Genomic DNA, 24155 nt, shown 5'->3' on the forward strand with positions numbered 1-24155 from the left:
TGCATAAATATGTACAAATACAAAAAAATACAGAATGTCAGCATTTATAAATCTGCATACTTTGACAATACGTTTTGTTATTCATTTGCATGTTTGGAAATGAAATTGCATGTAAATATTTAGATATACACTTGGGTAGGGCACTGGACTTTGATGGTGGGAGTACTGGGTTTAGTTGGGAAAGTAAGGATTTGAGGTAAAGGGGTAAGAGTTTAAAAGATTTTTCTTCTTCTCACTCCCTTTTGAACTTGTGTTTATATAATTTTGTCTTGTTTTGTTTTATATAATTTATTTGCCTTTTTTGTTGTTGTTGTTGTTTTTTATAAGTTTTGTCTCATTTTTGTCTTATTTTATTATTTTACACTTGTTTTCACTTGTCCAAAATAAAAAAGACTACTACTACTACAGCAACCATATGGCCAGTGTCAGCAGGTGAAACTGGTTAACATGGTCAGTAAGGAGGCATTGGGAGGATCCCAAAAGGACAGGTCATCAATAAATATGATTGTTGGACTTTACGCTGATGCAAAAGTTCACAAGATGTATGATAGCTTTGAAGCGGCATGATAGTGCATTCTAAAATGACATATTTTTTGGTTAATAAATGCATTTATTAGCCATTGAAATGGGACCCTAGAACAGACATTTATGAAGTTGTTGCATTTAATGTTGGATTAAAGGAGAAACAAAGAATGTAACAGGCCAACCCTTGTAGCATGATTTGATTTACAAAAAATTCTTTCAGCATTTCAGAAAGGAGCTTGAAAATAAAGCAAATGAAAGCAGTCAGGGAGTTTGTTCTTGCCAGAGGAGATGCATGCTTGTCCCATTACTTCTCCTGAAGCCCGTGCGCCTCTCAGTGTGTCGCCATATCTGTGTGTGCTGACACCAGAGATTTAAGTATCTCTGTGGTCTTGGTGTCTTTGCCTGAAGAACAGAAGAGGTAAATGCATGTCAGAGTGTTTTTGCCACGGGGATTGTGTTTATGACAATTTTTAATAACAGTGATTTATAATAATTTAGCACAGCATGCAAACAAATGGGAAAACACACACACAACAATGCAAAAAAATAAAATCCTCTCGAGGCAAAAATGAATCTAGATGTGATGGTCCCTGAAGCTGAACTTCAGGAATGAGAAGAAGGAAGAGGAAAAGGAGGAAGAGATGAATGAAGGAAATTTGGTTTACAGAACAGCCAGAAACCACATGTCTTTAACCAAAACTCAAAAACTAAACAGTCTTCAGCGCTGTTGTGACTTAAATAGAATCATTTAACAATCAGAAAATTAAAAAAAACATCCCAAATTGACCTTCAGATTCCAATTTCATTTTTCTCAAAGCAGAACTAATTTCAATCAGGAGTGCAAAGATTGGCAATCAACTGAAAAAGAGATCAAATGTCATAAATCAAGCGCAGATTGCAAAAGCACCTTATTGTTTCGCTTTTGACAGCGAATCAGCTTGCCAGAGATGTCCAAAATCATTTTTGAAATGCAACCCCAAAAGTGTTTTTTATGCACATTTGTATCTTTTATTCATTCTTTTAGTCCTGCCTGATAAAATTAGAAGGAAATTGTATCTGCCGAACTGATCAGGTTGACAAAAACCTTAAAAGTCATGATGGATCACTTTTTTAATGCCAAAATAATACAAATAGATGAATAAAAACTAGATTTCTTTTGCAACAATGACAGAATAAATCCAGGACGCATGGAGAGAACGGCAAATGTTTTTGAAAATGACGGCCATTTGTTTTTTCATAAAACTGTTATAATATGGCATTATCAGTGCCAATTAGTCCTAATCACATCTGCCCTAACGAGTGGATGTGGGTGTCTGTGACTGAAAAATGGGCAAACCTGTACGCAGGTTGTCCATCAAGATCGTAGACCGCTCTTTTAGCCCGTACAGTGAAAATGTTCATGCACATTAGTTTTATATTTTTCTTCAGTCATGCTGCAGGGGACAGGTCGTAGCAAACACACATGGGTAAGTAAGGATGAAGTAGGTGAGATTTAAGCGTGTTGCACACATTTTTCAATTTTTCCAGCCCCTTCAAGGCCGTTAGTGCTCTTCATCTGATAAAAACAGCCTCCTTATGCGCAGCCTCGCTGTGAGAAAGGAGGAAATTAGACAGAGTGATGTGCGTCCAAAAGTCACTTACGCATCACATGCACACCCCATGCATGCGGCAGTCTTACAAACAACTTGCAACGCCAGGCAGCATCACCTGTAGGTCATAAGTGTGTGCAACTCGCATCATCCTTACAAATAGTCTATTATACACTTACCACACACATGACAATGGCACATTCCATCTTAATGAAACACTCCTAAAGGTGGTCCCTCGAGCCTCACAGAAGCTACTGGACACATCTGCGCTCCCCTTAAGATGCGGCCTCCACTCTTTATGACCTGTACCAACTAAGACCTAAGGCCTGCAATATGGTGTACGATAAAAAAATGATATCCCTCCCACTAAATGCTGCGAAAGCCCATTTTTTGTCAAGTATAATGATGTAATGGGAGCTTGTTGCTCTGCACTTCTATAGATTTGTCTTGAACCAGAGTTTCATGTGTGTTCCTTTTATTTCTCCAATTTTTCTACCCATGCACCAAAGATAAAAGCTTTTTAGATAAATAAACCAGCCTCCTCTTCTCTCGTCTCCCTTCCTCATGGTTTTCGACAGGTACTGAGTGTGGCAGAGCTGAGTGAATTGGTTGTTGAGAAGGGTCATTAGCTTTTTCGCCCCTGCCATCGATCGGAGGCAGAAGAGACCGGGGATAAAGCAGGCGATAGACAGAGCAGGAGAGAGACAGGAGCGTGGCCGGGCCTTTAAATTGAGACAATTGGAGAGAATGAAACACGGAATGGAGTGACTGCAACAGCATTGGTCAGGATAAATGGATTAAAATGTCCACAATGCTTTGTTTTAACTTTATATCACAGGTTAAGTAAGTGGAGGTGATAAGGCAGCCTCTTTTCACCAGGGGTTGTTTAAAAGTGCAGAGAGTCAAAAACTTTTTTTTAACCCTTAAGTCGTAATTTAAGACAGTCAGGCAATCAGTTATGCCTTTTTACACACAAATTTAGGCCTGGGTTAAATCTGTAATTTATAATGTTGACTTTTAATTTAAAAAAAGCACAACTTACAGAGTTGAATATGATTCTGCAGAAATGTCTCCATGCATCTTCTTTCTTCAGGTTTTTGCACAGATTGGGACTCATATTTGAGGGTTTTCCACATTAAAAACAATTCTGTTACCTGGAGCGTCCAGTTGTATGGATGGTGTTGAGCTGAAGCTTTGGCTTCACCTAAAGGAAGTAGAAGAAAACCCAAACAAAACAGCCTTTTAGATGGAAAAATCTTACTCTGAACTATAAGTGATTGAAAAATAACCCTAAGGGAGGGCAAGACCAAATATGAACCCAGGTGAACCTGCGGAGGGGCACGTTTGCTAAGTGGTAGCAGCAGCTGGGGCAATTAGCAGAAACTGACATCACAGACAAAAAGTAAAAAAGGATGAATTGCACAAGAGGCATGGAAAATAAAACAGGAAGTAAACTTATACATTACTAAACAGAAAGATTTCACAAAATTCTGGAGGAATTCAGATTATACAGAGGATATTCAATCCACAATCGTTTATAATACTGTGCAGATTTCTATAAACTGTTTCTGAGATATTGCTTAAGATTCAGATGTTTGGGCCTAGTCTAAGTTTGCATTGTTGTAAAAATTGAAAAGGAAAAGATTTTGTTTTTCTTTATTTTGGCGAAACAAGTAAAGGGTCTTTACATCCTTATAATTTAAAATCCTTATCATAAACATATAACTATGCCTACAGATTTCTCACAAAACCCCATTTCTTCTATGTAAAGTCCTTCCTCACAATACAATAACAACAATTCTGTAACACAACTCTAAAAGCTGAACAAATCAAACTAACAAAAGCACCAGCAGTAAAATCTTGACACATGCTCAAGAATGCAACACATCCTAAACTCCCATCATGCACCGGGCCTGCTGTTAACCTTGCATTCCACAGACCCTGACGACACGAATTAGCTCAAATATGATTGGATAAAAAAAACATACCAACAGCTCAAACAAAGTTAAGGCAAAAATAGGACATAAATATGTATTTGATTGGGGTTTTTTAAGCAACAAAAGTAAAATTGACTTTTTTGAGAAACTAAATGGCAGCATAGTGACAAAATCAAAAAGATAAAGGTTGGTTATTTCATACCACTCCAACAAAAATGCACTTTTCTGCCTTTTATAAAGATTATGTACAAATATATTTTTATGTTTTATTTCCATTGGATCATAGGTTTTACCGAAGAATTAAATGAAGTTTCCCGGACAACACGGTGTACATCCAAACACCCCACTTTTACAGTCCTAACGATCTGTGACATCCCCGCCTCACTGTTTTAACGGACTGTGACATCACTGCTGTTGTGTTTATTGATTAAAACGCTGGCAGCCTTTAGGAAGTTGAAATAAGATCCCAATCCAATCCCAGCTGCACTTAATGCCATTAGGAGCCGCGATTGGCTGCCTGGTTGCTTGGTAACCTGATTAGAGGTAAAGCATTTTGATGATGATGAGATTTGCTCATATTGGTGTCTGATCAAATCACATCAGAGATGTGTGTGCGCACACAAATACATACACTTAAAACAGCTGGACATACACACTAAAACATGTGCTGCCACCAATAAACATAAGATGTGCCAAAAATATTGTCTGACTCATTTTATGTTGCTTCAACATTTACTTTAAAACTTTGTAAACAGACTTTAATGTCAAAAAGGTATGATTCAGACTGAAAACTTTCTGTAAAATGTAAATTGCCAATCAATAAAAAGCAAAGTAAAGCACAATAAAAACACAGTCATTCTTGTATTCAATAAATGACAGAATATAAAAATAGAGACATTTTCCAACATTTTGACAAATTTCTATTTATTATACAGACTGATTCTCCTAGAGCGGTCCTGCTGTATGATCATTAAGCACCGGTTTTGATGACTGCCTTGGCAAATGGAGCAGAGCTCATCACAACCCAGCCAACTGGCTAAGATCTGATAAATGGATATTCATGAAAAGAGCAGTGAACTGCATGGAGTCAGACTTAATGTTCAGAGAAAGGAACCGGCTAAACTTCGCCTTAGAAAATCTTCAGTCTGTTTTGGCTTCTGGTCCACTGTTAACCTGCAAAATACCAGCAAATATGCAAAACGGTAAACAAGGAAAAGCTTGAATTAATGCACGGTTTGCTTCTTTTTTATTGGCATGTGAGACAGATTCTCTAAATCTTTCATTTGCATGTTTGCAAACATGAAAATTTGTTTCTTTGCAAAAAAGAGAACTGCTTCCTTCCTTCCTGCATCTTTTTATTTTTACTTAAGTTTTATTCTGTCTCAGGGGGTTTTCAACCCTAAACCCAACTCACAAATAAAGATTAAAATAAAAAGAAGCAGTGTCAGCTAAAAAGTGAATGTCACAAAAACATGTTTTTGTGTTAAATACAGCTTTAAAACTGACATTTGATGAAGAGTCACTATTTGGCACTTTACTGTTTTGTACTGAAAGCCCTCAGTATTTAAGGAGGAAAATAAACCAATGAGAGTGAGGGGATTTATGGGGGAAAAAACTCAAATCAGAATGATTGATTTAATGGTCGGATAATGTCTCATTGTAAAGGTTAGGTTTCCTTTTTATGTTTCTGTTTTTTGTTTCCTGGTTTTATTCTTTTTTCTTTTTGGCAATATGGCCTCTAAAAAAGTGGCTGTTTTACCTTTTTCAGGTGATTTGCTTCCCCAAGAAACAAATCTATCACATGCTAACGACTATCCCAAGGATAATATAACATTATACAAGCACAGAGCACCACATTCTGATGGAAAATGATAATTTTCCACGTAAAATGAGTTAAAGTCCTGCTCCAATCATATTTTTAAAAGCATTCTCAGTGGTCTTTCAATTACTACTACACTCTTTTTAGCTGAAATAAATAAATCTGTGTCTGCAGAGTATCAATAGTTCATTAAAAAACTCTGCCCCCTTTCCCATAACTGTCACTGAGAACTCTGGTTTCTTCCACTAGCTTACAGCCTCTAACACCCCAAACCAAACATTACTGGTGCAACAAAAATGGCAAACAGTTATCCAGATGCCAGAAGAGGAAGATGAAGACGTTCATGGATCTAGTCGTCTAAAAGTGGAGCAGAGCAGGGAGCTTGTGGCCCACTCAGCAGGATTTCTTTTCCCGTCTGCTCCTGATTCACAATGTTTTGAATAAAGGAATACACAGAAATGCAATTTTATGTTTAATTTTCTATAAATATGTCCTCCAACATCAGAAAAGGGCAACATAAACATGTTGAAACACCAACAGAGTGGGTCTTTAGCAGCATTCACAATATCTGTGGAAAAAATCCGATTGAGCTGATTCACAGCTTCAAAGTGGGATGTGGTCCACGACAAAATAGCTGGTTGACCGTAATGCAGCTGTCACTCAAAATTAAACCCACAATAATACTTCTTATGTAATGACTGAGGTTTACAACAAAAAAAAAAACCCTGTTCCAGTCAATAACACTAAAACCGCCAGTGGAAGTGGGCTAAGTATGTTTACATGAGCTGCATAGACGATTCTGTGGAAGTCAGTAGAAACTGACTGACATGAGGATTTGTACTTTAGTACTTTCTCTTTGGACTGGCCTTTCAAAAGGAGGGGTGGTAGCTTGATTGGGAGACAAAAGCCATCTCACAAGAGAATGCAGGAGTGGAAGTCTGTTGTTAGTTTGCGCATGTACATGTAAGAGCAGCGCTGATTTTTTTCCCATGTAAGCTGAAATGTCAACACCTGTCTTCACTCTTACTGATTCCCTTATAATTAATCAGCCGTGTAATTATCCTGCAGAGCAGGGAGGGTGGGAGAAAGACTGAAAAGAAAGAAAACGGCGAGGAAGAGAGGTACGGCAGACACGGAAAGAGAAAAACTTGTGAGCGAGTCCATTGTGGTTGAGTGCGAGAAAAAAAAAGAAAGAGCAGAAGAGACGGATGGAGGACGAGGAGGTTTCTCCTGAAAGGTGATAATAAGGAGTTCTTAAGAGAACAAATGAAAATGTCATTTCTTTCCTTGCCCGTTTCTGCCACCCGTCCCTGGGTCCTGTGGAGGGATAATGAGGGGGAATGGGAGAAAGTGAGTGTTTCTCAACATGAAACCTTTTGTTGAAACATCTCCACACTTCCCTCCCTCCATTCCTCGTTTCTGCCTTTTCCTTAAATCCTGACATTTTTCTTCCTCCTCCTCACTATCCAGTCTATCTTTTTTTCCCTCCCTTACAGCACCACTTTCTTCTTGTTACTTGGATTTTTTTACTTTTTCCTTTTTCCAGGCATGTCCTCCACCACTCGACACCACATTCCCTGCTCCTAGTTTCCCCCTTTGTTTGCACCACATTACTTCAGCTTGTGCTGCTCGGCAGACAGCAGGACAATAGATGAAGGATTTAGCTTCAGGTGAGGACAAGTTCCTCCCCAGCACCGATAAAGTGACAGTTATTATGATAATAGAACCCAGTTAAACATTAAAACTGCTTTTTTTTGTCCCACATCTTTCATAACTCTGCAGAAGCCCTCACGTAGCCTCCCTTTGTTGGGGGGATCATACATGATTTGAATGAAAATAAAACTGTAAAGACGCTGTTTAGATGTTTTTGAGTGAGACAATTATCTATGACTGCATTTTCTTGTTCTGGAAAAAATGTGTCTATATTATTCTACGTATTAACTTATCAATTAGGTTATTAAATTGAACTTTTAACTGCTGAAGCACTGAATTCTAAACCCTTTCAATGCAGCCCATATCTCTCAAATAATAAGCTTTTTTGCAGGCTATTTCTGGCATATACGCTAAAGAAAGTGTGTTGAAAAGATTTTTTTAGAAAATTGAAATGTTTGGCAATATGTAAATAATTTAACTTCTTGACATGCATTGATGCATCAAACCACTTCTAGACTTAGCTTCTACCTGAAAGCAAAAAAATGAGACATTTTTTTATGGTTGGAAGAGCTCATCGCTGATTTTTTTCCAGATTTTTCCCATGTATGTCAAACATAAAAAAAAAAATCACTAAAGTACATTTTTAGCTCAAATATTGCTGATTTTTTTGGGGAAAACAAGAAATACAAGCTAAGCCTTCTGGCTGCTTGATGCTGTGTTTGTATAGATCCCCAAACCATCTTAGCTTCTGTTTCTGCAGAGCAGTGCTACTAGAAAAAGACAAAGAAGGAAATAATTTATTTTAAAGGAATATAGTACCTAAATAAACAAAAGGATTGTTTGTTGATTTTATTTAGTAAACTACTTAAAAAAAACTGGATTCTGAACTACAGATCTCTCCTGCTTGCAGTTGAACAATTGATGGTATTTGGGAGAGCAATGCTTGTTTTGGTTTTGAACCAAGTGGACGATACATGAAGCCTCAGTCACATGACCTGTTGAGGTGGTGCTGGTCATCGGGCTGTCCCGGTCCGAGCGGCGGCATCTTAAGGGGAGCGCAGATGTGTTTTGTAGTTCCCTTGAGGTTGGCGCAACCACCTTAAGTGACTTCATAAAGACGGAATGTACCATTGTACCTGTAGGATGCCAACACAAACTGTACTCTGATTGTGTAATTTCCTAATTTTTGAACAGTCAGGATACACTGTTAAGGAGCATTCATTGCTTTGAGCGGCACGAATGTGCTCCTTGCACTGTGTATAGGGTTTGTAGGGTTGAAAAAGGAAAAACTGGACAACACATTTGTGTCTCACCTGTTGTTTAACCCTTGTGCCGTCTTAGATGACCCCACACTTACTTTGACGTGTTCTCCTTACCAGGACAAAGGTGGATAAAGCGCACTGACTAGTGGGTCTAGATGACCCAACTCCCAACATTAAAGTGATAACACAAGGGTTAAGTGTTTGTTACAACCTGTCGTTTGCTGCGTGCCTGTAGATAAAAATGTGCATGAAAATCTCCGCTCTACAGGCTCACCTAGTAGTGTACAACCTTGTTTGTGCAAGTTTGCTTCAGGTTTGCTTGTTTCTTTACCTGCCGTCACCCTGCATCCACCCATAAGGATGGCTGTGACTGAAGCTTTAGTGGTAACCATGGTAACCATTATTTGAGTTGACATGAGAGCAGCTCAGCCCACAACACCAAATGTTTTAATGAACTAACGTTTTCATAGGATGTCTCTAATTTCAAAAAACGTGATTTCTTGACACCGTTTTGTCCCACATCAGACCTTCGTCATCTTTGAGGCTATTACTGCTAAATCAGACATTTTCAGTGAAAGTTGAACACAGAGCTGCAGGTAGCCTGGCAGGCAGAGGAAGAAAGAGGGTTCTTCTATGGGAAACTGCTGTGAATCTGCAGGTGAATTGTGTTGAGGTCTTTGGCCAATCGGTGCTCAACACTGTGCTTGACCAGTGACATGACAGGCTTTATTCCTCTGTCGAGAAAGAAAAGGTAGCTCCTGCAGTGCACTGCTTTAGTCTGTCAGTACGCTGCCAGAAGTGTCTGAATCTTGAGTGCTGAAAGATTGAGCTGTGTTAGCCACTTGAGGAACCGAATGTCATGATTCAACTTCTCCTGAAGAGGAAACAACCTTACATCTAACATGACTTTAGACAACATGCAAGCTTGAATTTGTTTGAACAAAATAAATAATAAAACCAAAACTTTGATAACTGAGAAGTTTGGAGATTTTTTTTTGTTCTGTGTTTGGCTCATAAAAAATTCACAATGGTACGAGATTGTTGTGTGAGAGCTGGAACAGCCAACAATCCAAAGTAAAACAAAACAAAAAGAAAAAAAGATTAAAGATCCAATGTTTTTAAAATGAAAGTTTGGAACAAGGTTTGATTTTTGCTTTTAAAGTAGCTGTTTACTTTTTAAAAAAATATCTTTTAATTCCTCAAATTAAATGCTTAAATGATCATTGCTGCTTTGTTGTAATTTTTGTCTTTGCAAGGTAAGGATTTGATCAAAATAGGTTTTTGTTGTTCCACCAGAGAGCCTTAAATTTATAGTTGCTACTGTTTTGACGACACTAATCGCAATGAACATGTTTTGACTTTCATAGTTTAATTAACAAGAAACTTTATTATGCTTTATATTAGATTGATTAAAAATAAAATGTAAAATAAATGTTCCATTTATTATTTCCTGACTTTCTATGTTTATTTAATGTGTTCTCTGATGAGGGCTGTGTCTAGAACATTTCTGTCTGGCAATTTCCTGATAGCAGCCATAAGTGGAGACATGGCAGAAACTCCTGCTTCCTCCTTTTCTCCCACAGAGAAACAAGGATGTCAGAGCCAGGCGGCGTGGGTCTGCAGGCAACACACCGCTTATCATCTGCAAAAGAGTTTAGGCTGATTCTGTTACGCGGCCGTGGGGATGCTGAGTCCAGCTGGATTAGACTGATCACAGATCAGCAAAACACACCGTGGAATCAGACAAGACTATTACCAAAAGATAGATGGGATGTGTGTGCGTTTGTGTGCTTTCCTTTTCTCACCATTTATATGGCTTGTGTGTCTGTGCATGTGTCTGTGTGTGTGGACAACAGATGGGCAGTAAAAAAATCAGCAAATTAATCCTCAACACATCGCAGAGCACTAATTACTGATTAATAACCACTGGACTGCGCCCTGTGCCACTTTCTCATACTACATAAGCACTTTCTGCCAGATCTGGGAAGAAAATAAGTTATAAAGGAGTGGAGGTTGCTCAACAGAAGTCAGAGAAGAACCAAGAGAGTTGGGTTGGACACACCAACATAGAAGGGTAATGGTACAATGATCACAAATACACACATGGAGGCACAAACTTCCTTTAAAGAGTCTGGCCTCTATCGTCACCTAAGCAAGAATGGATGTTTTACGTAAAAAAAGCACAGAGTTAAGCACAAAGAAAGCAAAACCAAAGTGTTCCAACTTCAAGATGAAGTGAAGACTCCTTTTTAGAGAAAATTCCAACCATGGACTGCACAAGAGAACTGGAGCGGGCAAGTGTGATGTCGCCCATAGAAAATGATGTGAATCCATTCCAGCCAAATTGAGTCAGCTCAGTCGCCATTATTTCGTGGTACAGACATGTTGGAAGCCGAAATCGTCTGTAATTTGGTCAAGTCGGTCTGAGTCAACATTTCTATGGCAACCACTCTCACTAATCAGCTTTATGGAAGTCCACATTCCCAACAAACCCGCTCAAAAGTCAATCAAACGTTTTGAATGTTTAACGCAAGAACACTTTTATTGAGGCATCCGATTGGTCAGTTTATAACTGACTAACTTGAACTACCAAAAAGGAAAAAAGGATGAGCAACAACACTTTAAAAACAAGGTATCAGAGCAAGAATGGTCATTCTGATGCATGGAATGACTGAATAAAAGCTGTTTATTTCTCTATAGAAGTCTAAGGCATTTTGGCCTTTTTGGGGCCGGTACCTCCCGTTTGGAATGTGAGAGAAACTCAATCCAGGTCTCATATCCAGATAATAATTCCAACACGCACTGTATGTATACTACAGGATAAAGTGGTAGCAACAAACAGACTAACAGTTTCTTTCAGGTAATGTAGTATCGACCTACACCCAAATTTGTCGGGTTCTTCTTTAACAATAACAACCAGGCCGATCATTATCATTGACTCAAAAGGCAGGCCATCTATTTTATAGTTCCACTTTGATTAAAAATGAGTTATGTAACATCAACAAACTCTTAATAATATTAATCAAAAAGATGAGGACAAACAAACAAACAAACAATACATTTAGACCCCAACCCATTAAAGTTATGAATTATGTACCAAATGTCTCCCCTTTTTCCTTGGTCCTTGGTCAAACCAGTTTTAAAAAAAACCTGATTGAGTCGGGATGATTGTAATGGTTTTGGATCATAATACTGGGTGGACAAAGGTTGACAAAGCAGAAGACTCCACATGGACAAGATATGAAGAAAAACATGACGACAAATGTGGGAGAAAGAAGAAGCACAGGCTGTTTTCAATGTTCAGAGAAAGTTGTTCTTACCACAAATGCCATTTACAACACCTGACTGATCATCAGGTTTCGGACATTTCTGTTGGATCTTTCTGGTGTGCTTTTAAATTTACCTCTAAAGGCCCGTACACACCGGGACGAATATTCGCCAGGCGTTATTCGCCAGCGTTTTTCGCCACGTTTTTTGTGTTCACACCCAGGCGATTTTCGCTGACGATGAGTGGAGTGAACATGCAATTTCATTCCCTGACATTAGATGGCGCTTAATGTAAAACAGAAATACTCCTGTACACAAGGTGGCGCTGCGCAACTTTACGCTTCTGAAAGTCGCTTTTCACTCAGAAGAAGAGAGCAAGTATTTACACGCTTGTCAGAATCAAACAAAGAAAACATGAATATTTCAAGCACCAGTAGATCCAACTGGTGCTTGGTTCGGGGATATTTTAGAATGTCCGTCATTATTGCTTCGCGGCTGTGTGTAGACGCTACTTGGCGTCTATCTTCTTCGCTGGTATGTGTGCTCAGCAAGGCAGTTTTGTGTTTGAGCGCCCCCAAGTTGTGTTTTACTGTAACTTCAGAAGCTCCAGACACGTGAGCAAAAGCGCCGTTCTCATTGGTCGAGTAGATTTCGACGCGACGCGTCGAAAAAAAAAAACGAACCCGAGGCGTTTTTTTTTTTTTGACGCTTTAACGCCTGGCGTTTTTTCGTGTCGGTGTGCACACTCTCGTTGGTGCCCTTTGTTTAGTCACGAGGCGTTAAACGTCGGCGAAAATCGCCGGCGAAATTCGTCCCGGTGTGAACAGGCCTTTAAACAGAAAACAAACTGGATGATACAAAGACTTCAAGAATCTGGCTTCAGGGAGGATAGCTAATCAGCAGTGACGTGCAGTCAGGAGAGGCAGGTGAGGCACAGCCTCACCTGTCATTATGGGAAGAAAAGAGAAAAAATAAATTCAATTATTATATTTAATCAGTAAGTTGTGCTTTGCGGTCATTTTCCATTTAAATGTACCATTTTTGGGTGTTTTTTCTTTTCAAAATCGCTGAATTCCCGCATTTGCCGTTCAGATACTAAGTGACCTGCGATGAGGCACCAGCCCGCTGAGCCTCACCTTGGATTGCGCAATACCTATGCAGTCAGACGGTACTGCTGTCTCTCTGTATGTCGGTTCAATCACTTGTACTATATGAGCTGAGTTTAAATAATTTAGCAGATGTATATGATGCACAGTGCTTGTTTTTATAAATAACTGTATGTGAGGGACGTGTTTCTTGTGCTGAGCGCTAAACGACGGCGAAAAAGCCGCTGGGTGAGGCCAGACATTCTCGTGCCTCATGTTGCAGTTCTCGTGCCTCATGTTAGGGGGCGCCGGTGAGCCCTGAGATTATGACGCTAAAAATACTAGAAGAAGTGATAGCAAGCGGCAAGTCATTTTCTTCAGAAGGAGCGGCGTATGGACTTTATTTACAACTAAAGGTAAGACGATAATAACGTTTGTGCTTTTTTCTATGCTGCAGTTTGTATATGAAAAAAAACATGTTGAAATTATATTTTAAACAAAACGTTAACTGTTGTCAATCAAATGGTGAATAAGTTACTCAGTTATTTATACTCATGGTTCATATGTTTGTAAATCTGACTGATGACGTCAGTGCCTCACCAGCCATTAACCTCACCGCACGTCACTGCTAATCAGTGACTGAAAGGACAGTCGTACTTCAGGTGTGAGACACAAACAGGAACTCCAGCTCATGAAACACAAAGAGCTCATTAAAGAGGAAATGCTTTTTAGAATCAACAGGACTTAACAAAGCAGATATGTGGACAAGAAAAGCACAAAAAACCTGGCAAAACCAAATACTGGTAGTCCAACAAATAAAGAGAAACTGAGAAGTTCAAACACACAAAAATACCAATCCAAATGATAAAATATTCAGCAAAATACACTGGGTTCAAACTAATGGATTTTATTTAACATTTGTCAGTACTATGTAATTGAAAATGAATAAGTTTATATAAAGTTTATATAATAATAAAGTAGTGTAACATAAAGTTAGACCAGAAAAGAACCACAGATGGAATCATTCTGACTTGTATGTAAGAGTTAATGACCGATGAGGTGTTCATTATTAGAAATTATATCATGGTCTGGGTGAATACTCGATTCTGATTGACTGCTGGGTGTGGATTAAACAATTATAATGGACAGAGATAAAGCACACCTAAAAAAGAAGTTCCAGTGACATAGCCCAAATTTCTATATCACTGCGCTGGCTCCTTTGAAACAAACTTTTGTCTAGACGCTGGAGGCCAGACCATGACAAACTATGAGCTAGACTCCATCATAACGGGGTGGAAGAGGGCCAATGAAATGTCTAGAATGCAGAGAGAACCATTCATAAATGTGAACGGGAAGATGGGATTTTAATTGGCTGAGAAGAAGATGGGCTATTTAACTATTGGTTCAAAGTGAAAGGCTGATTGATAATGATGTATGGAGTGATGTAACAACCCAGCGAACCTGGAAATGAAGTAGGTCTGTCTTATTGAAATTGTGTCAAAGCTTCACCTCTCTCCTTGAAACTTTTATGTGATTACCACTCAGTTTCACACCAGAGTTCAGGTGACTTTTCCTACTAACAAGAAACAAACCCTGGTGAGAATCCAACCCACCAGTGTAAACGTGCTCCAAGAAAGTGATGGAAGTGCAGCCATTGCTGCACTTTAGAGGCTTTTGTGGCAGTCATTTCTGTCAGCTGGGTTTGTCCCTTTAGATCAGACTGGAAACACCGCACTCATTACTCAAGATAATGGCCAGACAGAGAGAAGGGGAAGAGGACACACACACAGAGAGTTAATGAGTGCGAGTGAATGTCTTTCACACTTGATCATGCCATATTACCGCTCGCATAGATAAAAGGAGAAATGCTGAATTGTAGTTTTACCATCTCTCTTCTGGACCATCTATCTTGCTAACTGCTGCAGCCTGTGGAAACTGCTTTTCTACAGGAAATTACCATAGAGCTCTAACTTCCCCGGAGAATGACCACATTAGCCTTACCTCCAGTAGAAAAATGACAATATGTGGAAGTATTTCCAATCATCAAGTCAGATGTAGACTTTCTATTTCCATTGTGCCATTTCATTTCTGGAAAATTAAATTTTTATTGCCTTTATGTGATGATTACGTTAGACATTTACCATCTAATTATGGAATCGGTTACCTTCTAACCGGGGAAAACATGTTTTGGCAAAAATGTAACACGGGCCACCGGACACTGATGTCCATTAGATAAATGTCAATTGGATATTTCTACTGGACACCTCTATGTTGCCACTCCATTATCCCTTGTGCTATCCTATGGGGTCCAGATGACCCCATCCTTACATTGACGTGTTCTCCCTACCATGACAAAGGTGGAAAAAGGTGAAGAGGATTTCACGTAATCCATGGACACCAGTGAAGATCACAAATCATTGAAGAAAAAAGGTTTAGAGAACTGTCTAGTGGGTCTAGATGACCCATCTCCCAATGTTAAAGTCCCTAGGATAGCACAAGGGTTAAAGGTCTACCTACAGTGGTCTTAAGGATCTCTGGAGGTCGTCTGCACATTTACTTGTAGCCATCTAACCTTGGGATATTTTTAGATGTTTATTAGAGCTTTTTTATTTACCTGTTAAAAAGATAAATACTGCAATTGTACACCCATCCATCTTCAGAATTCACTGAATCCCTTTCAGGGTCATGGGTTTGCTGGAGCCTATCCCAGCTACTGTTGGGCAAAGGCAGGGTACACCCTGAACAAGTCACCAGTCTGTTGTGGGGTCACACACAGGTGCAATTTAGAGTCACCAATGGACCTATGAATTGTATTTTTGCACTGTGGGAGGAAACTGGAAAACCAAAGAATTGCACAAGGAGAACATGCAAACTCCATACATCCTCGTCAGGATTTGAACCAGGCCCTTCTTGTTGGGAGGCGAGAGCGCTAACCAGTACACAACCATGGAGCCTGCAATTTTATTTGTGTTATTGTTCATAGACAAATACCAATCACAAAATTATAATTTCAAAAAGTAGAAAACATTTCTACTGTAGTCTACCTGGAGCTAAAGGTCTGAGAAACGTGCATCAAAACAACAATCCAGCATCTTAACTTTTTAACAATCAAAACCCAACTTTCAAAACATACAAATCCACTAAAATAACCGTGCAGATAGAAAAACAAACAGGGTGCAGTAACCTCTGCTTAATATATAATGTATATATACTCAAACAAGTGTTTTTGAGCATTCACTTTCACCAAAGTGATCCCGATGCCATCAGATTATTCTTCAGTACTGCAGATCTTGTTGTGTAGGTCTAATAATTCCGTCCTCTGCTGGATTACCGAAAGTTTGGAAGGTGACCTCGAAAGCACAAAAAACAATCATCAATGCACCTTCTTAATTACTCTTTATGTTCTTTAGTTACTCTATTTAGTTAACCCTAACCCTCCTCAGGAGAAATGGTGGCTTGTTTACAACGCGCAAGGCATGATGGGACTGTTAGCTGTGGCAAAGCCATCTTCTAGAAATCCATATGTGCAATAGGCCTCCATGAATCGATGTCTATCTGATGCATAATGTATATCTAAAGCTGTAAATGCCGAAGTAGCCATGATTCAGATCTCTAATAGATGTGTTTGTGCCCAGCGGGAGAGGCAAACCTGTTTTGGGTTTTTTTATTGTCTAACCACAAAGCTGGCATCACGAGGGATTTATAAAGACCTGATGTTATTAAAAAATAAAAAATTTGGTTACTAAAGCCAATTGTCTGTACTAAAACCTAGAAAAAAAATCAAGTGTAGAAGTAATGGTACATAAAAGCATCACACCCTAAATGTGTTAAATTTTTTCATGATTTTATAAACCAGATGTACAAACACATCCATCTATTCATCTCTTGTTAAAAAAAATGCATATTAACAGCTGCTGGGAACCAATATCACTAATGACTGACCCCAAAGTAAACCAACAATTCTGACGAGGCAGACTGTGCTAGCAGAGGATGAAACATGTGTATTAGGACATGTATTACGCAGTACATGTGTCAGATGTGGGTCATGGAGTGTGTATGATCTGTGTCAGATTATATTTATTTTAATCATCATCTGTCTGTCAACACTGCAGCTGCCACACAGTGAAAAAAAGCTCATTAACTTAATCAAATATACATTATAAAATAAAATAAAAATAGTCATTAAGGAGCTCATTTTAATGAAGACGCTTGTCTAATGTTAAGAGGTAAAGCAATCCAAAGAAATGTGCTACATCCAATTTTTTATATTTAGTGACCAATGAGATTAATTTTTTTGAATGTGTGAACTAAAAGATGAAATTTCATGTCAATTCCCAGGTTTGTTTAATTTTTCTTAACCTTCAATGGTCAGTTAGTGTTCTTTTGTGTTTTTTTTAGGTTTGGTTTTGACATTTTGGCTTTGATCTCCATATTAGGCATGTGGGTGTGGTTATTGAAAAAGTTCCATTGCCATGTCAATCCAAAAATGTACATGTAAAATTTACATTGTTCTGTTCGTCACCACCAGGCGACTAAAGCATAAAATGGTTTCTATGGAGACTTTAATGACTTTATCACATGCAACTCTGATCTGGGTGACAGGTGCAGAAGAGGAGAGAGACGGGCGTGTAGCAGCTGATTAGCCAGTGAGGGCGAGTCAAAGTGGGGTACCAAGGGCAGGGGCAGGGGCAAGGACAGGGGCAGGGGCTGGGGCAGGGGCGGCGGCGGGTAGTGCCTGTGGACCATACAACGCCGCTTTCAGCTTTAATTCATATTTACAATAGAATTTCTGTTTTTTTGTTTCTCTTTTCTTTTTTTAGTGTGTTCTTTTATCTTTCCCCCTTAAAATGTGTTATTACTTTAATTTTTTTAACAATTAAGAATGGATAAAGCTCATTAATATACTTAAATGAGCATCATTAGTTTATGAATTTATCATTTAGAATTCTTTCTTGCATCTGCATTTTCTGCAGCCCTGATTCTCAAACAAATCTCTGACTTTGTCTAAAAAGACACATTATTAAAGCAAAGTTTTATCTTATTGCCAACATTTAGGGGAAAATAAGACAATGCAGGAAATTGCAACCTTGATTGACGACGTTCAATTAAGATAACATTCAATCACAGCTGAAAACCATACGAGGAAAATCAGAATCGGAAGTAAACATGAATAAAAAATGACGCATTATCCTGCTTTATTAAAAAAAGAAAAATGACTTCTAATGCGTTGTTTTGAGCAGGATGAAAAATGCCTAAAAAAGCCAAACCGTTTTGACTGGTTCCATTTATATAATGAAGCATCTTCCACATCTGCTGACCCCAAATTCATGGAGATTAAAAATGAGCCAGGCTTGTTAGGAGTTTAATCCTTTTAATGCTCTCATTATGCTGCAACCAGTCATTTCACATTCTTAATTTTTTTTAAATCTTTATAAAATGCATTCTAAAAGTTTTGTTGATTCAAGTGAAGAGCTGCAAAGATCAAACATAGAGAAAAACAACAAAGATGTTTCAGATTTGGATCAAATGAACGACTTCTGGAGGAACCAGGAAGTTCTAAGATTTTTGACTGAAGTTTCTGGCAGCTGCATGGTGGAGTTACTAACAGCTAAAGGAGGTACGTGCTTCATGGAGAGGAGCGAGGGAGAAGAGCTGGGGGAGACTTGGACTGGTGAGCTCAGATAAAGCAGAGTCTTGCCAGGGATGGATTTACAGATGAGTTGTTGTGATGAATGAATGAGTACAGCGCTGATAGACTTGCAGGACTGCCCATAACTCCAGAATATTTATGACAGTGCCAGCTGGCTTAACTTATTGCATTAAAAATGTACAGGCCAAGTTGGGTGCTCACAGACCCACCTCACATGCTCCACTGCAACCGGATCGTTTAATAGCTTCCTTCCAAATCAGCAGGTTTTCCATAATTGTGAGAAAAATGTAGGATAAGAATTTTACAAGCTGGAAATTTACCCCCCGGGGATGACCATACTGCATACGTTTACGACCTGGAAAGGACAGGAATGACAAGAGGCATTCCTTTTTAATTTTTTTTATTTAACCTTTATTTAACCAGGAAAAAAAAACTCATTGAGATTAAAAATCTATTTTGCAAGAGTGTCCTGGCCAAGAGGCAGCAGCACAACAAAAACACATATTTCTCATTTACACTCACACTCAATCAACATAAAAAAGGCAGTCTTAAAAAAAGTATCTGCAGTTTGATAGCTTTGTCTCACGTTCATCTAAAAGTAATTTGAGTCCAGAGAAACAAATTATTTCAATTTAAACTCTTTCTGGATTTAAAAATGGTCTTAATGGCTTACTTTCAGCTACACTGAAATTAAGACACATTAGGCGCCATGTTTTTGCAATGTTGGAGCCGGACAACATCAGTAAGCAGTGATGGGGCCGAATATGATTCATAGCCAATCAGGACAGAGCTTGTTGGAAGTCAACACCTCTGCCACTTGAAAGTTGGCTCTGGAGAATCTGTCAATCAAATGTTCTGAACATTGGCTACTTTTATTGAGGCATCCGAATGATGACTTAATGATCTGAATAACTTGCAATAAAGGAAGAAAATCATTATTGCTCTTGCTAATCATCGGATTAGCAACAAGATGTCAGTCTAGTTCTCATATACAGTAAATAGTCTGATCCTAAGTTTGGACAATGAGAAGTGATGGTTTTGTCAGTGACAATTTATGAAATAAAAGCATTTAAACAGAGAAAAAATATTTTTATCCCCATTCTGGCCTGTTTGCATTTGCTTCAATAACTGTGAGAAAAAAACAAAAATCTTTTTTTTTTCTTCCCAAAAACAAAGACATTTTTATTTTTTCTTGCAGCTGGTAGAAATGAAATCCTAAAGAGTATAGGAGGTCATTATCCCACACAGACAATTCCCCAAACTAATCCAATAAAGCCAGAGAAGCTGTGGGTTGGCTTGTTTGTAATGTAACAATTTTATCGCTGTGAAAGCAGCTCTGTGCTGCAGGCGAACGCACAACATATCAACGCACACATGCACTCCTGCTCCTGCACTGACATGTGAGCAGAGCAGAACCGATACGTGTGTGTATGCTGCCCCACAATGGCACTCCCACATGCACATACTCACACCGCCTTTCCTAAACAGATGAGAGTTGGATTAGCCAAACTGGCAGACAGCATAGAGGCTCTTATCCACTGGAGCTAATTCACTTTCCTGCACCATCGCTTGCTTCATTGCCTTTTGTCCACGACAATCTGCGGCTCCATCTTCACCCTGTGATCCCCCTTCTCTGCCCATTCTCCTGCTCTCTCTTTCATTTTTGATCTTTTCTTTCATATCTGTCTACATCTCTTCCTAACCCTTTTGTTCTGCTCCTTTCCCCTTTGCTGCTTTCAGACCCAGCACTCATGCTGCATCTGAGAGCAGGTAAAGATGTCTTGGAAAAGCTCGCCATGCCTCTGGCTGTAAAGGCTTTGTGCTGATAAAGCTGCACGGATGGATGATGTTACTCATAAGTCTCTCAGAGCATCCCTAAAAATTGATTAAAAGCTGCGGCATTACGGAAATTTTGGAATCCAATCTAATTTATTTGACCTTTATGGGGAAGTGATATATTTCATGGTAGATTTAAACATTGCTGCCGTGACCTTGATTGAAGCTCCGACCTTGATGGACACCAGAACTATAAAATAAACTGCCTTGTGAAATTTGTTTTTTTTAAAACAGCAACACACTTTTGTGTAGCTTCAAATGAATGCAGGTCCTGCGTGTTTGTTTGTGTAATCATTCCCTTTGTAACACAATGCTACGTTTTAGGAGATCATTCTGTTCAAGCTCATTTCAATTAAAAAAGACAATAAATGAGTAACAAAAGTGCAAAAAATGTAGTTTTATTTATGACAATTACAAAAATTCATTAAAAATGTTTTTTTTTGTTTTATTAATCTCCACTTTCATCTGGATAATGCTGCTGTTGTTCCTTGTATTTTGCTGATCTTCTATTCTTTTTCAACCCTTGTGGGTAGAAAGTGACCCACTACCATGTTTATTTGTGGAAAAGCTTCCTGAAACGATCCTTTTCCAACTATGACTAAAAGGACTCCATCATCAGAAAAAGTAATACTTGATGTTTATGTTTCCACGTGGGCTATACACTACTAGGGTACAGAGATTGTCTTATGGGTCATTTTGACCCACAAATTATAAAAGCATTAGAACATTAGAAAAAAAGTTCAAAGGCCACACAAGCTGTCTAATTGAGAAATACACACAAAAAAAAGCACACTTTATCACATGAACTCTACTATACTCTTACACAAGTACTATCAAACTGTTACACAAAGGATCAAACTCATAAGAATAAACTGTTGACAAAACATTTTTTCTTTTTTCCCATTGCAATAATTAATTCAGAAGTAATAACATATTTATGTTGCAGTATAAAAGGAAATTGTATGACAGTTGATTTTTGTTTAAAAAACAGTGAAATAATGTTCACTGGTGATTATCTTTTGGCCTTGTTTGACAAAAAATATGACAGAAAAATTAGCTACACTGATAGGAATGCAAAAGTAACAGGTTTTTTTCCCACTAAGTACTAAATATTTTAGAATAAAAATTCAATTAATCTGATTTATTTTGGGGCTTTAGTAAGGTGGGCAATTTTTGACCTGCAGGACAAGGGCAGTAAACAGGACCGCACAAGGGTCGACTTTATTTCATGCTCCGGCATGTTTGTTGTTTATGTATTGGTGACTCAAAATTCTTCTTTTGTTCTAAACAAAATCCTGCCTGTCAGGGGCTTTTTTGGTTGTGTCTGTAAATATATGTATTCATTTCATTTTCCACATCTGGCTGTGTTCGTTAGTTCTGCATTTGGAGCTGCCAAACACACATTTACTGCAGCTTTTCAGTGGGTTTGCAGCTTTTTTCCCCCCAACATTTTCTGTTCACATGAATTGATGTTGATGTCGGCAGTTTTTTTTTTATTATTATTTAGAGAAAGTGCTGGGCATTATTGCAGAGTGAGAAACATTTTTTTATGTTTAGCACTCAAACTCAATTATTACCAAAAAGCTGAGTAACCAATCAATAATAACGATAACTAATATATAAATGAAGATATAAAAAATAAAAGTGACATGTTTAGTTTGGCTCAGCCGGTAAAAACAGTTGGATGGAAAGTTTTGTATTCACTTATCTCAGCCTGACGTTACAAAAAAAGCTTCCTCTGCTGGAGAACTCCTGCGCTGACCAGGGTGAGTGTGGAACGCCTTAAAGATTAAGGGCTGTGAACACTGCCTCACCGTGCAAACGATTTGAATACATGAACACAAACACACACACCTATATCTTGTAATAGCAGGTGTTTTGGTTTAATCCTTGGAGTCCTGCAGCAACGTATGGATCATTTGACTTCCATGGTGAAAGGCTGTCTGAGGGTGATATGGGTCAATCATTAAAACAATCTTTCTACACAAACACTTGGCTTTCATTTGCATAAAAAGTGAACAATTGTGCATTGCTTTGTTATTTCCAATACCAATTGTTCGTTGTAGGAAAACTAGCACAGTTTTTATGTGTATTTGTGTTTTGCAGAGCAGCTAAAGGCTGAGCGTCTTCACAATTTTACAAGGGTTCAGAATGAGGGTTGATTAAATTAAGGAGCTGGGACAATACTGTCACGATGGCAGTGAAGAATTATAAAAAAAAACACACTTTTTTGTTATTTTTTTACATTAAAAACGGGAAGATGTGCACTCATATTTATGCACTCAGCAGAATTAATCTGTGGGAACTACGATGTTTTAAACCAGTGATGGAATGTAAATTAAAAAAAAAACATTTTAGCACGTTGGCAAAGATTGGCAAACATCTAATTACAAGTAATTTTATTTAAAAGCAATATACCTATATAAAAGCAATATAACATAAGATGACCAACGTTTCTTGCAGTAAACTTATGAGTTCAAGTGTAGCGCTATTTTTTCAACATGAATTGATAAAGTTTTTTCATGCAGGCAGGGTTATGACAATGATGATACATTATCTTACATAAAAACATCCCTTTTCTTCTATGATTTGACTAAGTAGAGCCAAGTGGTTTTAAAACTATTATCCACAACTTAACAAATAAAAGCTAAACGTTGCTCAACTTTTGTTAGAAATGATTGTTTAAGGCTGGTTACCTTGAGGGAATCCTGGTAAAGAAACCATTGGACCTTCTTCTCTGTTAACTCTATCAGAATCATTTCTTGAGTGTACCTTTCCTGCATGTGCCTGCAAAAACACAGTAGACCCGGCATTTTAGAGTGCAATGTTGTGGAATATATATGCATATTCCATGTGGTAAACATATGGAACTTTGGTGTGAACAGACAACTTGACCAATAAACTCAAACATCTAAATAAAGAAATTCAACAGCCGTGCAAAAGAAGACTTGAATCTGAAAACAGAAAGGAAAAAAACAAATGACGGAAGACAAAACAATGACGACATATTAGTCACTTTTAGGACCATTGAATATAAATATTTGATGTTTGTGGTGACTGGAGTCTGTGCATTCGTACCTGCCAAAGCCGGGAAGATGTTGGCTTTTCCTTTGACCTCCTCTGTGCCTCCACTTGGGGTTTTTGAGGCCCTCTGTGTGTTAATGTTTATCTAGGTCAGCACCGCCTCCTGTGGGGTTGGCTTCCATCACACCTATTGTTCATTAACAGCTCACTTCAGTTTAAACTTACACTCCTTAGTGGGTTATTTGATAACTTCTTCTGTGATGTCAGGAAGTCTTTATTGTCTCTATACTGTTTTTTATTTTTTTATGTTTAGTTTGATATTTAACTAAATGAAGGACAAAAGAATACTTAATAACAGATAATAGAATAAATACTTTTTTTTAACAAACTATGCAGCCAATACAAATATAAATTGACACACCTATAAAAAAAAAAAAAACTTAAACATCCTTTTCTTTAAATGTAGGTTGCCTCATTATCTATTTGTTTTACATTTCAGAGACTCTTC

General features: G+C 38.2%; 1 long non-coding RNA gene across 1 annotated transcript; it reads right to left on the bottom strand.

The window, feature by feature from the left end:
• Window positions 1-790: 790 nt before the first annotated feature.
• LOC110017743 (uncharacterized) lies at window positions 791-24155 on the bottom strand. The gene is made up of 4 exons (XR_013654132.1): window positions 23702-24155; window positions 23320-23410; window positions 3269-3318; window positions 791-927 (listed from the first exon to the last, which is right to left on the bottom strand). It is a non-coding gene; the product is annotated as an uncharacterized LOC110017743 (long non-coding RNA).

The sequence above is a fragment of the Oryzias latipes genome, chromosome 24, assembly GCF_053564925.1.
Source record: "Oryzias latipes strain Hd-rR chromosome 24, Olatipes_Hd-rR_3.1".
Taxonomy (NCBI): Eukaryota; Metazoa; Chordata; class Actinopteri; order Beloniformes; family Adrianichthyidae; genus Oryzias; species Oryzias latipes.